The sequence below is a fragment of the Macrosteles quadrilineatus genome, unplaced genomic scaffold, assembly GCF_028750875.1.
Source record: "Macrosteles quadrilineatus isolate MER2022 unplaced genomic scaffold, UCM_ALF_1.0 Scaffold_55__1_contigs__length_795759, whole genome shotgun sequence".
Lineage (NCBI taxonomy): Eukaryota > Metazoa > Arthropoda > Insecta > Hemiptera > Cicadellidae > Macrosteles > Macrosteles quadrilineatus.
The window spans coordinates 678,251-691,777 of record NW_026542648.1 but is presented as its reverse complement, the minus strand read 5'-3'; the positions used below and the strand labels follow the sequence as shown (position 1 = coordinate 691,777).

General features: G+C 36.8%; 1 protein-coding gene across 1 annotated transcript in view; it reads right to left on the bottom strand.

Moving 5' to 3' along the window:
• The window catches only part of LOC128981898 (protein C-ets-2-like), a 68,903-nt gene extending 55,872 nt beyond the window's left edge, over window positions 1-13,031 (bottom strand). Inside the window, exons 1-3 of the mRNA XM_054400887.1 lie at window positions 12,861-13,031; window positions 9,449-9,676; window positions 7,950-8,087 (exon numbers count right to left, since the gene is read on the bottom strand). The gene's annotated coding sequence lies outside the window, so the exon portion shown is untranslated. The remainder of the gene's footprint in view (window positions 1-7,949; window positions 8,088-9,448; window positions 9,677-12,860) is intronic.
• Window positions 13,032-13,527: the final 496 nt, after the last annotated feature.

Below are 13,527 nucleotides of genomic sequence, written 5' to 3'. Positions count from 1 at the left end.
CTGTTTTTGCTGCAGTATGACAAAAACTGTTTTTATTTAATCATTTAATTTTATAAAAAGCTATTTAGTTATAACAAATTATTGTAGATACGTTCTAAACCACCTAAGGTTTTATTAAATTTATATTCCTAATTTATTAAGGATCGGTTTAGAATAAATAGTAATACGTTACAGAAAAAGATAACTTATTGCTGAAAAACTTTCCTAACAGTGTCACAGTTATTAATTGTATTCTATTATCGTTCCCATGATGCACAGATAATGTGACAATAATCAAGGTGTAATAAATAAGCTTGTAAAAGGAAGTAAAATAACAACAGATAACCTTGTGATAGCAGAGAACGACCAGTCTAAAACATACTGTATGGGGAAGTAATAGGTTACAAAAATAATAGTAGTATTTCACCTATTACCGAAAAGGAAAGGAATGTTCCTGGCTATTACCACAAAAAAAATAACAGTATTTTTTATCTCTTTCATAAACTAAACTTAAGGTTATGTTGTGTTTACAATCAGGCCAGAAATAAACAGATGTGTAATATCCTGTTGATTTTTTACTGAGATGAACTATTTAACCCTTAAAATTTAACAATTCTTTCAAGTCCCTAACTTAAGACATCATATCAGTAACTTAGGTGTACTTAAATAATAATAAATTAGTAGGTGGTTTTACCAATGTTATTGGGTACTATGGTAGCATGTACAGTTGCTACATAGTAGTTTTTGTTGCTACGTATTGTATGATTAAAAAGCTTATATCTATTGGGATTGTTGGCAAATAATGTAATGTAAACAAAAGTTTTAATGTTAAAATACCAATATTAATAAAATAAAAATTATTATGTATTGGCCTTTTGAACATTAAAACTTAGTATTACATAAAAAAAAAATAGATATATTCTACAAAAAATCTGTAATTACCGGAAAAAATAAATCGTAGATAATTTAAATATCTTAAAATGTTGCCATAACTGTCACAATATCACCACAACCTGCTTGCTTACTGACTTTGACTTACTAACTAGGTATTCATTTAATTCTCTCAATTTCATAGCTCATGAAATATAGGTTGTTTATCTTGAAAATATTTTTACACACAGCTAAGGAAGCGAGTTAAGAAGAGAATGTTTATTTAAATTTGTTGTACAATTTGGTCCAGTAGATTAAATTTAGTACAGTGGAACTTAGATTTCATAAAAAAATCTAACAAGATCAATTTAATAACAATATTAGCACATATTAGAAAAATGCTCATATCCATTTGTTAAATGCACACACCGAAGCGATACTCTGTGTGATACAGAGTGGACGCGATACTTTTTCTTGGAAAATCTCTTGCGATACTAGTGGTCCGTGCGACACCACAGTGGCTTATGGAGCCGTGCACTCCAGAGCAAACTGCGATACGCGATACTTTAGATGCTGCTTGATGGTGCTGGTATCAGCCGCTGGTCACTAGCGGCTGGCATCAACTGCAAATTAAAGGAAGCCGCTACTGTAAGCTTAACACGTTCGCTGCTGAAAACCTTTAAACAAGTGCTCGCCAATGGCGGCGAGGCCCGGGCGGAGCCCTGACGCGCTAACTGAATCTGCGATCGCTATTGGTATTGAAATATCTCAGTAAGACGAATCACAAAAGAGCAGTGGTGATTGTTCTGCGTTACCCCGATAGTGGACGTAGTTCACTGAAACACCCAAAGGTAGCAGCACTGCCTGGATCAATAACCAGAGTCTTTGTAATATGGCTCGAATGGAGAAAGTCTCCGAAAACGGGACAAAAGCATTGCCAGACGGGATTTTACAGGCAATTTTAGTACCAATCTACATCAGAATAAAGCTCACATTCTAAGCTACAGGCTGGTAACGATTACAACGTTCCCCGGCAATGGCTGAGCTCACATTGCAACAAGGTTGTTTGCATTGCTTAAGGATGACATTTCCCGCCCCGCGCCAGCGGCGCCGGTACAGCGGGGTGAGGAATTCCCGCCCCTTGCAGTGAACGTGTTAATGTGACCAAAAAATTAGCAGCCCTTACCACCTCTAGAAGCGTGCCAGCGGCTAGGCTACCAAAGGTAATTTTCAACTTGGTTTTAAACAAAAGCGTGTCTCATTTTTTCAATGAGAGGTTCAACTAATTCTAGCAATTCTTGGAATTTATGTGGACATTCATAAAAAATTCCTGTGTGTTTCTGAGTTTTCTCCTTTTGATTTTTGCAACCAGCTTGAAGAAGCTCCTAAATGTTCCTTTTTTATATCCAAGGCCTGGTCCACTAAGCGAGGCCTCTTATTGCCATTAAGCATCTTAAAATAAAGTTCTTTCTCTTTCACACACATTCAATAATGATTGAGTACAGGTTTATGAGGACCCAAGGACGACATGGCGACTAGAACTGAGCTTTAAACTAAGTGAGTAAAAGTAATATTTTATAGCACAGAACTGACTGACCTTTATGTGGTTGCTGAAGCAGGTTATTGATTTTTTTGAATTTATTCCGAACTATGCGTGCTTGTGGGACGTTTCTTCAAAGAAGTATTTAGGAATGCCAAAGAAGCAGTTTACAGTGAGTTGTTGCAAAACTAAAGGTGATCTTTCTTACACAACCTCAATAATCGCTTAAGAACTCGTTACGAGGTCCCACGGACGCTGATCATCAGCGGCTGACAAGCAGGCTAGTGTGACCCGAGCTTAAGACTAATGCGATGCTGTAGCGATATTATCGCTGTAATGATGCATGCACTGTTCGCAGCGCTTTATCGCGGCAATACCATGCGGCCAAACCATGAACTACTCAGTTTTGTCTGTCCTGTGCTAGGAGCAACGTCAACAGTCAGCAAACGAACTCAGCAACTCGTAAAAACATTCCTGATTTATTCAAAAATATATGTAGAATAGTTTTTTATGTTTTCTAAATTGGGGCAACTGGGTCATCTTTTCTTAGCGTGTGGCACTCACCAAATTGCATACCCCATTTGTACCCACATTTTACTTGCTCATTCGTCTTCTACCATGGCTAATAACACAGTGTATCAAGTGCCTTACAAAAACAAAAACAGACTATTTGTGCACTCACCACAGTGTTACGTGTTATGTGCTAGATTTTTTGCTTCCTGTCTTATTTGATGCACATCCATCGTCCTCTTGGAGTGTGATCTTTTTAGATGTAATCAGGATCGTCAGTCAAACCATCATTGCTTCCATAGAGTTGGAAGTGTTAGAAGGGACAGCTGCTTCTATAACTTGATGACGCGGGCTAATTTCAAGCACGGTGTCAGCCAACTCGGCAAGTGCATCAAGCTCAGATGACTTTTGTGTTGCTAAAATGGCTTGAGTGGATGAGGGGAGCCGACTCAACCACAGAGGTTTCTTCAGCACAGTGTCAAGCACAATGGTACCAGCCAAAGCGTGAAGATGTCTGAGGAACTGTGAGGGCTTTCGATCTCCCATCTCTTCATGTTCTAGGAGACGTCTGGTCTTCTGTTCCTGTGAAGAGCTTAGGCGTTGTATCAATTCTGCTTTTAGTTTTTCGTATTTTCCCTCGGTTGGTGGTCTTGTGAGGATGTCTCTCACTTCAGCAGCGTATTTAGCACCAGGTTTCCACAAACATAAACAATTTTGTTCCATCAGATGTAGTGATGTGGGGAGGGAATATTCCCAGTGGGAGGGAACTTATAAAATGGGAATATTGCCGGGAATATTTCTTTGGCCCAGAACTGGGAATATTCCCAAAAATTGGGAATTTATCATAAATTTTATAATTCTGAACGTTTTAACACTAATTTACGGTTAAAGAACCTTAAAACTATGTTACATTTAGTAAATTCATACATTTAAATTTAAGAGTTGTCATTCCATGCATGAATTTCTTGTAAAAACAAGTTGGAATTTACGAAACTGAATGGATTATTGTATCCAAAGAAAAGAAACAGACTTTCATCTGAGCGAGTAGCAAAACTGACATTTCTTTCTTACATCTAAAAACTCATGAATGCTCAACCTCCAAGAGAGAGTAAGCAAGCAGAAGGCAACCCAGAGGAAATAGGAGGACAGGAAGGAAATGAAGACTTCCTTGAGATCGAAGAAGGGGAAGAAGATGAGATTGACTTGTCAAGTAACAATGAAGACAATTTTTGTGGATTTGGAGATGTAGATGACGAGATGGACGAAGGAAATTAATGGACATAGAAAGTGACAGTGACTAGGAAACTAAAAAAAAAATAATACGGAAAGAAAATATGCCATTTAAGTATTTCCTATCAAACCTTTTTGTTTTTAATATGTAGTCTTGGTTTAATATGTTAAATAAAAAAAAAAAATTTCAAATAATATTTTTATTTCCTGGATATTTACTAGTAATTTAAATAACATTAGGTTTAACGAGTACCTAGGTTTGCTGCTACAGGGAGGCTAATAAAGTGTGGGTTTTAGTAAAAGATTAGTAGGTAGTATATTATAAAATCAAGTTACAACATTTTACAATATTCTCCATAAGAATAACATGGATTTAAAATTTACAATTTTTTAAATTTTCTCCGTAACCAATAACCGTGCAAAAATACTTTGGTATACTAAATAATTTTTTTTTTTTAAGCTCTTTAAAATGGTCTAGAGGTAAATTGGGAAATGTTGTGTTTTGAGGGTCAAAAATGAGAAAAACCATTTTACCCCCGTAAAACCCTGTTCCCGTGGTCCGATCATGTTGGTTCGCGAACTCATTCAAGTTTATCCCGCCATACATCTTCAAACCAAATTTCATTTAAATCGGGAAAAAATTACTCAAAGTTATCGCGTTCACGGACCTATATATATGTCTGTGTGTATATATATATATATATATGTCTGCCATATATACGCCATGGATATATGCCATTTACGGACATATATATATAGGCCTATATATATATATATATATATATATAAAATTGAACGAATAGTGTTTTTGGCCTCTAGGGACATCAAAATGAAAAAGTATATCGGTCCCGGCTCCAGGTTTCACCGTGCCACCTACGGTAATAGCTACTTCCCTATAGGGAAATTCGCTAAAAGAAAACTGAATTAACACTGTTCTGCATTTCTTAGTAATAATTGAAAGAGCCAAATTGCAAACTATGGAAACATAGGAAAGTCATAAAACACCACCAAGGATAAGAACTATAGAAATAATCCTTTTGTGAAGAATTTATAACCGTTATTATGGACAACCTAATGTGGCTATGAGTAAGGCTAGTTGTAGAAAAAACTAAAAAACAAGATCAGCAGAAAAATTATAAGATATTTACAAGAAATGTTTATTATATCGATCTGTTATGTAGATCTTGAGTATTTCCATAATCTTTGAGTCGAATCTAGTCATCAGAAATTATGACTGTTATTTGTTTTAAAATAACGCCTGTAATACTTAGCAATTCCTCGAATTCGAGCGACAGGTAAGTTATACTACTTGTATCAAATCAACATTTTTTGAACAGATAACTACCACAGTGACCGATTTGAGCAATTTAGCTTATAAAATTATAAATTCCCAGTTATTTATTTCAATTAAAACTTTGTATTATAATATATTTCAGTTTTTGTGGTTGATTTAACCTTATAAGTATGGCTTTTAACTATTAGGTAACAGTTTTTAAACCTACCTTAGTAATTAAAAATAAATTCCCGGGAATTTATGAATTTTGGGAATATTGCCGGCAATATTCCCTGGGAATATTTCCTCGATAATTAATTCCCGGGAATTTTACATCACTAATCAGATGTGATCCGAGCCAAGCAGAATTGGGTCTCAACCTGCTCAAACCACAGCTCAGGATCTGCTGGCCAAAATTGTGGAATCTTGACAGTAATTTGTTCTAGGGAGTTACCTTCTTGAGTAGTAGACATTGTATTGTAATTTTGCTAAATTTTGGTAAGAAATTTTTACGTCGGGGTCACCACTGAAGAAGTATGTTTATCTTTAATTATGTTTGTTACTTTTTGGATAAAATGGAAACTGACAGAAAATATAATTGAATTGGAATGAAAAAAAAAACATAAGTTTATAATGTACAAAAACTAGGAGTGAACTCTTAGGTAACTATTGAAACTTATTAGAATAAACAAAAAACAAATTTATACTATTTTAAACAAACCATTGTCCAGCTGGATTTAAACAGGCTATTTGTGCACTCAACACTTACAGCAACGCTTCTTCTTCATCAGACGATGTCATGGTAAAACACACAGTAGGCCACAGTACGGTATACAAACACAAAACTATAACCATAAACAAATAGAATAAATTTGACTGTCAAAGGAAGGTTCCACGATGTGCCGCTAGAGCATGCTCAGTGTTTGTCGACTTGCTGCCGTCGTCGACTCACCGTCTGCTACCAGCACTACCACCCTTGCAAACCAATGCTACCAACGTATCAGACCCACTTTTTAATATGGGTAAAAAATACTGAGATCCCGTAATTTTATCAGTAAAGTCTTTTTTTTAAATCCCCAAAAAATGTTCAAACATGGGAAAATAAAGGAAAAACTCTTACTTCCCGGATTCCGGAAAATTCTCCAGATGTTGGCAACCCTGGCTCCAACTACCAACTTGTCATGGCAACGCTCGCTAGAGCTTGACGCTGCAGCAGTGTGCACCGATACTACACTGCACTCCTAGCGGTGGACGCCAGAATATATGCTAACCGCAGCACTGCTGTCGGTCTAATTTAATTCTATTGTTTATGCTATAACACAACACTTTTACGTCTATAGAGTGATCAAACCCTCGCACTCTACGTTCCCTTGAGGTGTACTAACTTTCCCGCACGTTTCTTTTCCCTCTCTGGTGTGGAAGCATCTCTTTTCGCTGCAATATTATCACCCACTTATCGCAGATAAAATTCTAGTGTCGTTTCAGCGATAAAGTATCGCTCGGTGTGTGCAGGTCTTTAAACAGTTGTTTTAAATGAACCACTTTAAGTGTTTCTTGACATTTTCTGAAGACTTGTTACATATACTGTACGGAAATCAAGTTACTTTTAAGACGGCCTCTTTGCATTAAGGCCAAAAGTGCTTCCAAAAAGTGAAAATATTTTGTTGATTTTTTGCTAAAGACCACATTTTTTTGTTCTTCGGGTAGAAAAGTATAACCACACTTTCACTCACAGCTCTCTTTTGTAAGTGAATCTTTAAAACAATAGCTGCAAGCCTTAAGCTGCATCAGGGTCAAGTTTAGAACTTCTATGGTTGGGTTTTTTTTTTTTATCTGTGTAGTTCAACGGGAGACAGGTCTGTACAATGAGAGGACCATTTAAGATCTAAAATGAGTTGTCTCCGTGGCCGGGAGATTGAACCCTGTTTCCTTTGATGAGCACCTTTGGTGAGCAATTCAAGAGGAGTTTAAAAATCTGCACCACAAATCATGTATTTTACAACTTTTGCATTTCCTTCCTGTGTGTGTCCACACCACTGACAATTCTTATGGGATTTTCAGTTCATGGGATGAGGAAAAACATAATCTTAATAGGCATAATTATATCACTGAAGGAAGGTGTTCAAAGAGTCAATTATACATGTTTGCCAAATTATTAATTACGAGAGGTCGTCCAGTGGTCGAAACTCGACCAAAAATATGTAATGTACTCACTTATCTATTTTCACCCCACACTGTAAATAAAACATGTGATTGGAGTTTCCTCCATTTGTTTTGATTTTCTGTTTATATTTCGTTGTTATTTCGTAACCAGCATAGCAACGCATAAGATCCATGTTAATTTTTTCAAATTTTTAAACTCATTTTTTGTGCTTATCTTTGAGCCTATTTAAATTTATAAAGGGATTCTGCACACCTACAGGAAAATAGCTTTCCAACGGTATGCGTAGATTTTCCCTACGATTCACACGAGCTGAGAAAAAAGGTTTTAAAGAAACATGCTTGCCTATTAATATATAGATAGATAGGATAAGTATATGTGTTTACCTTTTGCTATGAGGATTTAGGCAAAATATCCATGTAAGCTCCAGACAGCAAGTCACTCTCAGAGACTCCAAGTTGTGTCATCAGATTAGCAGCAATGGCCTCTCCCTCCTCTGCACTCTGACCTTCTTTTAACATCACCTGTACAACAACATGAACTTGCAAGCTGACTAACAAAGTTATCTCTAGCTAGAGACACCATATGTATATTAACACCAGACAACAAGTCACACTCAGAGACTCCAAGTTGTGTCATCAGATTAGCAGCAATGGCCTCTCCCTCCTTTGCACTCTGACCTTCCTTCAACATCACCTGTACAACAACATGAACTTGCAAGCTGACTAACAAAGTTATCTCTAGCTAGAGACACCATATGTATATTAACACCAGACAACAAGTCACACTCAGAGACTCCAAGTTGTGTCATCAGATTAGCAGCAATGGCCTCTCCCTCCTTTGCACTCTGACCTTCCTTCAACATCACCTGTACAACAACATGAACTTGCAAGCTGACTAACAAAGTTATCTCTAGCTAGAGACACCATATGTATATTAACACCAGACAACAAGTCACACTCAGAGACTCCAAGTTGTGTCATCAGATTAGCAGCAATGGCCTCTCCCTCCTTTGCACTCTGACCTTCCTTCAACATCACCTGTACAACAACATGAACTTGCAAGCTGACTAACAAAGTTATCTCTAGCTAGAGACACCATATGTATATTAACACCAGACAACAAGTCACACTCAGAGACTCCAAGTTGTGTCATCAGATTAGCAGCAATGGCCTCTCCCTCCTTTGCACTCTGACCTTCCTTCAACATCACCTGTACAACAACATGAACTTGCTAGCAGACTAACAAAGTTATCTCTGGCTAGAGACACCATATCTATATTAGCAACAGATGAACTTGCAAGCTGACTAACAATGCTATCTCTAGCCATGTCTATGTGTCAACTGTCTTCTAGGTAGGCCTACCTACAACAGTAGGCCTGAAGAAGGTTATATGACTACCAAAACCTTTATTTGGTAACTGTTGGAAAAAAATCCAACTTTTAATGCATATGCAACGTATCTCAGCTATACTTGAGATTTTATTTTAGAAAGTTATATTGCAATGACCACTAGTTATAAAAAAAACTTTTAGTCAAGTTTTATTCAACCTGTTTGTATCTTTTTCCTATGAATCAAGGATACAATATAAATTGAAGACAACTATAGGAAGATATCATAGCCAAAAGCACAAAACTTTATTTTTGTATGTTTTACGCCAGTGGCATTTTTTACGTTTTGAAAGGGAACAGTCCAAACCCTAGTCTTCTTACTATCTAACGTCGACCTATTTGTTAGAGAGCATCATTAATTTATAGCCCAATGAATGGTATCTGGGTCTGGAAACGATCTTGCTTGGATTTTAACCAGCGACCTTCAGATTTGGAGGCGAGCACTATAACCACTCAGCTACCCAGACAAGTATGTACTACTTATATCTTACCTACCTCTAGTTCCATAAAATCACCCAATTCTTCAACTCTGTCTATGTGAATTCGTGTTTGACCAACAAGGTATAAAAACCGTTGTTTTTTTACTGATCCTTTTTTCCCAAGAGCATCTGCCAGCACTGAAGTTAGCCCTGGAACATCACTAACGTTGCACTTGACGTACTCGCTCAACTTTGGCCCTTCCACGTCTGGGCGACTATAGGATATTAATGTTCCAGTTCCGTTCTGTAACAAATTTCCCAGTACCGTAGTTAGCATACTAAAACACAGTTTGAAAAAATTATTGTAAATATTACTTATCATATATTACTTATGTCAGTATGTCGCCTTTTTTATAGGCCTACTGGGAACAAGTATTGACTGAAGTAGACATCCCAACTATATGGACCAGCTGTCGCCCATTTTTTTATTTTAAAAGAACGTAGGTAGTTCAGTGAATCAGTCACAGATTGTTTGTTGTGTCTTAAGTGTCTCCTGCCTACAATTCTATTTCTCACCTTATTTTTTCTTACAGAGATAGTTGACGTAACATTAAAGATGCTATAGCTAATAAGATCTCCTAAAGAGACCTCCTATCAGTTTAACTTTAAGTAAGTAAACTTTAAGTTTATAAGTAAACTCCGCACGTTCAACAGAAATCAGAAGTTAACACCAGCGAAATCTGTCGGTGGCTCACTTAACTCCATTTCTATTAACTCCATTTCTATCACTTAAGTCCATTTTTATAAAAAAACTGGTGACGACTTTCACAGTGTTAACATGGGGATGAAATGTCTAGTTCTATTAATAGTTAAAGGTACAAGTCTATGCTACATGCAGCACTACAAGCATCAGCAACACCGGCCATATGACAGATAATAATATAAAGATACTTTTATAATATTGGGATGCAATTAAAGCCAGTATACATGCGCTCGTTTGTTTGAATTCAAATGCGTATGACACCTGATGTGTGCATCCCGAGACTGTCCACATGCACAATTTCTAGCCTCACATCTGATAAGCCAAATTGGAAAAAAGTCATTCATTTGTCCAATGTCTCCAAGAGGAGTATCCTTATATATAATACGTGAAGGCAATTTCTATGAAACACTACTCCTCCGTTAATAATGGACCAGTTTTTACAACACGCACCCTTTCACCAATTCCTAATAAGTCCTCGGACTTTGCCCCACAGGTCATCAAAATCCCAATGTATTTCTTATGAAGAAAAGATTTTGTGGATGAATCATTTGTATTAGTTGCTTACTAATACAGCTGTTCATAGTAAATACATGATACATTCGTTTTCAGTTTCGATAACTGGAGTGGAGTAATTGATTACATTATCTTTGAGTTGACTCTTTTTAAGTCATCGGAAATTATGACTGTTATTCGTTTTGAAAATACGCCTGTAATACTTTGCAATTGCTCGAATTCGAGCAACAGGTGCACTAGTTTGTATTTATTGTCCTCCGGCACCTACGCGACTTCTTGAATTTAAGAGTTTTAACAGTCCTGATTGAGTTAATTTTCCTAAACAAAAAAAATCCTCTTATCCGGACTCCTTGGGACCGAGGCCAGTCTGGTTAGCAGGTTTTCCGGATAAACCAACGTCTCCTAAAACTTGTTAAAATAGGAACGTCTAATGTGACTATATAAGTCAAACATGATTATTACATAAAAATAGTAAAACTAGTCATGTGATCACTGGTCTTAAATCTTTCCCATGAGAAAATTTGTTTCAGTACCTTACACTTCCAGCCAATCCTGTCCAGTTAAACTGATTTCTGGTTAAAAGGTATCCAGATAAGAGGGAGTGTACTGTATTTAGCCTACCGTGTCTCTTGTAGCCACTTGATTTCTCTTTGTACTTTTAGGTCCTATATATTATGTCATAGGCCAAATTTTTATGATCACGCTCACCATATTCTTTTGACTTCACCAGATACAAACACAGAAAATTTCTCTTAAGTTCAGTTGATTCTGTGAGAAAGTCTGTGTGACGAGTATCCACCATATAATCAACAGCTCTTACATGCACTGAAGAAACGTCAGACGGACTTCTTTGCAAGTAAAATAGCTGACAATGTGAACACAGATTTGTGCACATTTCAAAAGAGCATCCACACGTTTCAACTTGTGTGCGGTTGTTGCAGACATTTGATGCTTTTGCTCATACCTCATATGTCATAGCACACCCACTGCGCATGTGCACAGTTCTCAGATTTGTTCCAATCAGTGGTCCACATTCACACATTTATCTGCCCACATCAAAAGGTGAGCGCAAACAAAATGAAAGGATGTAAACCAGGCTTGAGGTGTATTTCAAGTAAAATATAATTAGATTACGAGTACGGCAGAAATGATATTAATTCCTTATGTAAAGTGACTGTGTTACTAAAAATATCAGCTGTTTCTTTGTCCGAGATCATTTATTAAAAGCCTATGGATGATCAAAGTAAAGACTACCTATCTAACTTTTATTCTTGTTAGGAGGGAAAATGTTTAAAGGAAAACATCCTACCCATACTTGACAATGCCAGTACCTGCTTCCAATTTATAAATATTGCAATCATATTTAAACACATTTAAGTCACAAAATACTGAAATTAGACTGCAAGTTTGTAAATAGGCCTGACCAACCTATTTTTAAGCCACAAATAAGGATCGTTGCACTCACACCGATTTTGGATGACCGATTTTTTACCGACCGTCCAAATTCCAATGGTGAACCACAGCCGGGAACGGGACCTTGCACACTTGCCGACCGCTGATCGGCGCCGGTAAAATGCCAATGAGCAGCCGGCCACTGCCACTGCATACCGCCGATGGCGGGGATGTGCCGGCGACGCAGTGGTGTATGTAACTAAATAAAAGCTTGCACACTCAGCGATTTTTTACCGATCGTATCGGCAGTTCTCACTACACCATTATCCATTTTAGGTGACTGCTCTTCTGACATTTTGAATTTGTTTTGGTAGTGCATGTTTATAACATTTTAAATGGGTGACTTTATAGATAAGGATGCTATTGACATTCTGATACAGTTTAAAATTTTACTGCTATCAAGCCTTAGTTGGTTCTTCAAAAAGTGTGTGGAATGTTCCCGTTTTTTTCTCTGCTTTGATTAATTGGATAAATCTAGAATATACGTTTAATCCTACGGAGCTTAAAACGTTGATACAAAAACCACATAGCAACAACACTTTTAGGATTATGTACCTATTCAATAATCTCGTCCAGTCCTCGACACAACAACAAAGACTAATCGTTTTCCTGTTAAAAATCCGGTATGTGTACAAGTAACATGAACCGATAAAATATCGACCGACTTATTACCGACCGTCCAAAATCGGTGTGTGTGCAAATAGCCTTAGACACATCACTACTGGACGAACAGCCATAATTAGGTTTAAAACAGACTTACCTCTTCTCTGAGTTTAAGACGGTTAAGAGGGTTTGTGGTGTGGAAGAAGATGTCATGTTGGTTAAGGATAGTGCCTTCACTGGCACTCAACTGCTTTGCCTTGGCGATCAGATCCTCAACATTTCTCACTTTTGCTTTAATTTCAATGTTTCTCGATGATGCATTCATAGTTTCCTAGAATCCAACAAAAATAATTACTTGTTGGTAAGATGGGAATTAAATACTTTGATAGAGACTATGAAAAGTGATCTCAAAATCTTATTAATTTGAGAGTTTGGTCAGCATGTTAAATTTAGTCCAGCTAATACAAAAACATTTTGTTGAGGGTAAGTAGTTAAAGTGCAGAACATATTTTTTTAGCTTACCTAAAGCATTAAATGTGGTTCAAACTTAATTAAAGATATTTTATAAAATCCCTTTGGACTACATTGCCCTAGACAGAACAAAGTCAATCTCACCTGAGTATGCTAGCAAAGAGTTTGCTTTAAATATGTCAAGAGCAAGCTAGAAATGATACTTTAAGTTTCACAGCCTAAATGCACCGACAAATAATGGAATGAAGGGCGAGTCCCAGTGGAAACGATAGTACCGGTACTACATTATTCACTTGGTAATTCACACTCGATAAATCAAAACTCATTCTATAAACCTAATTCAAAATAAAAGC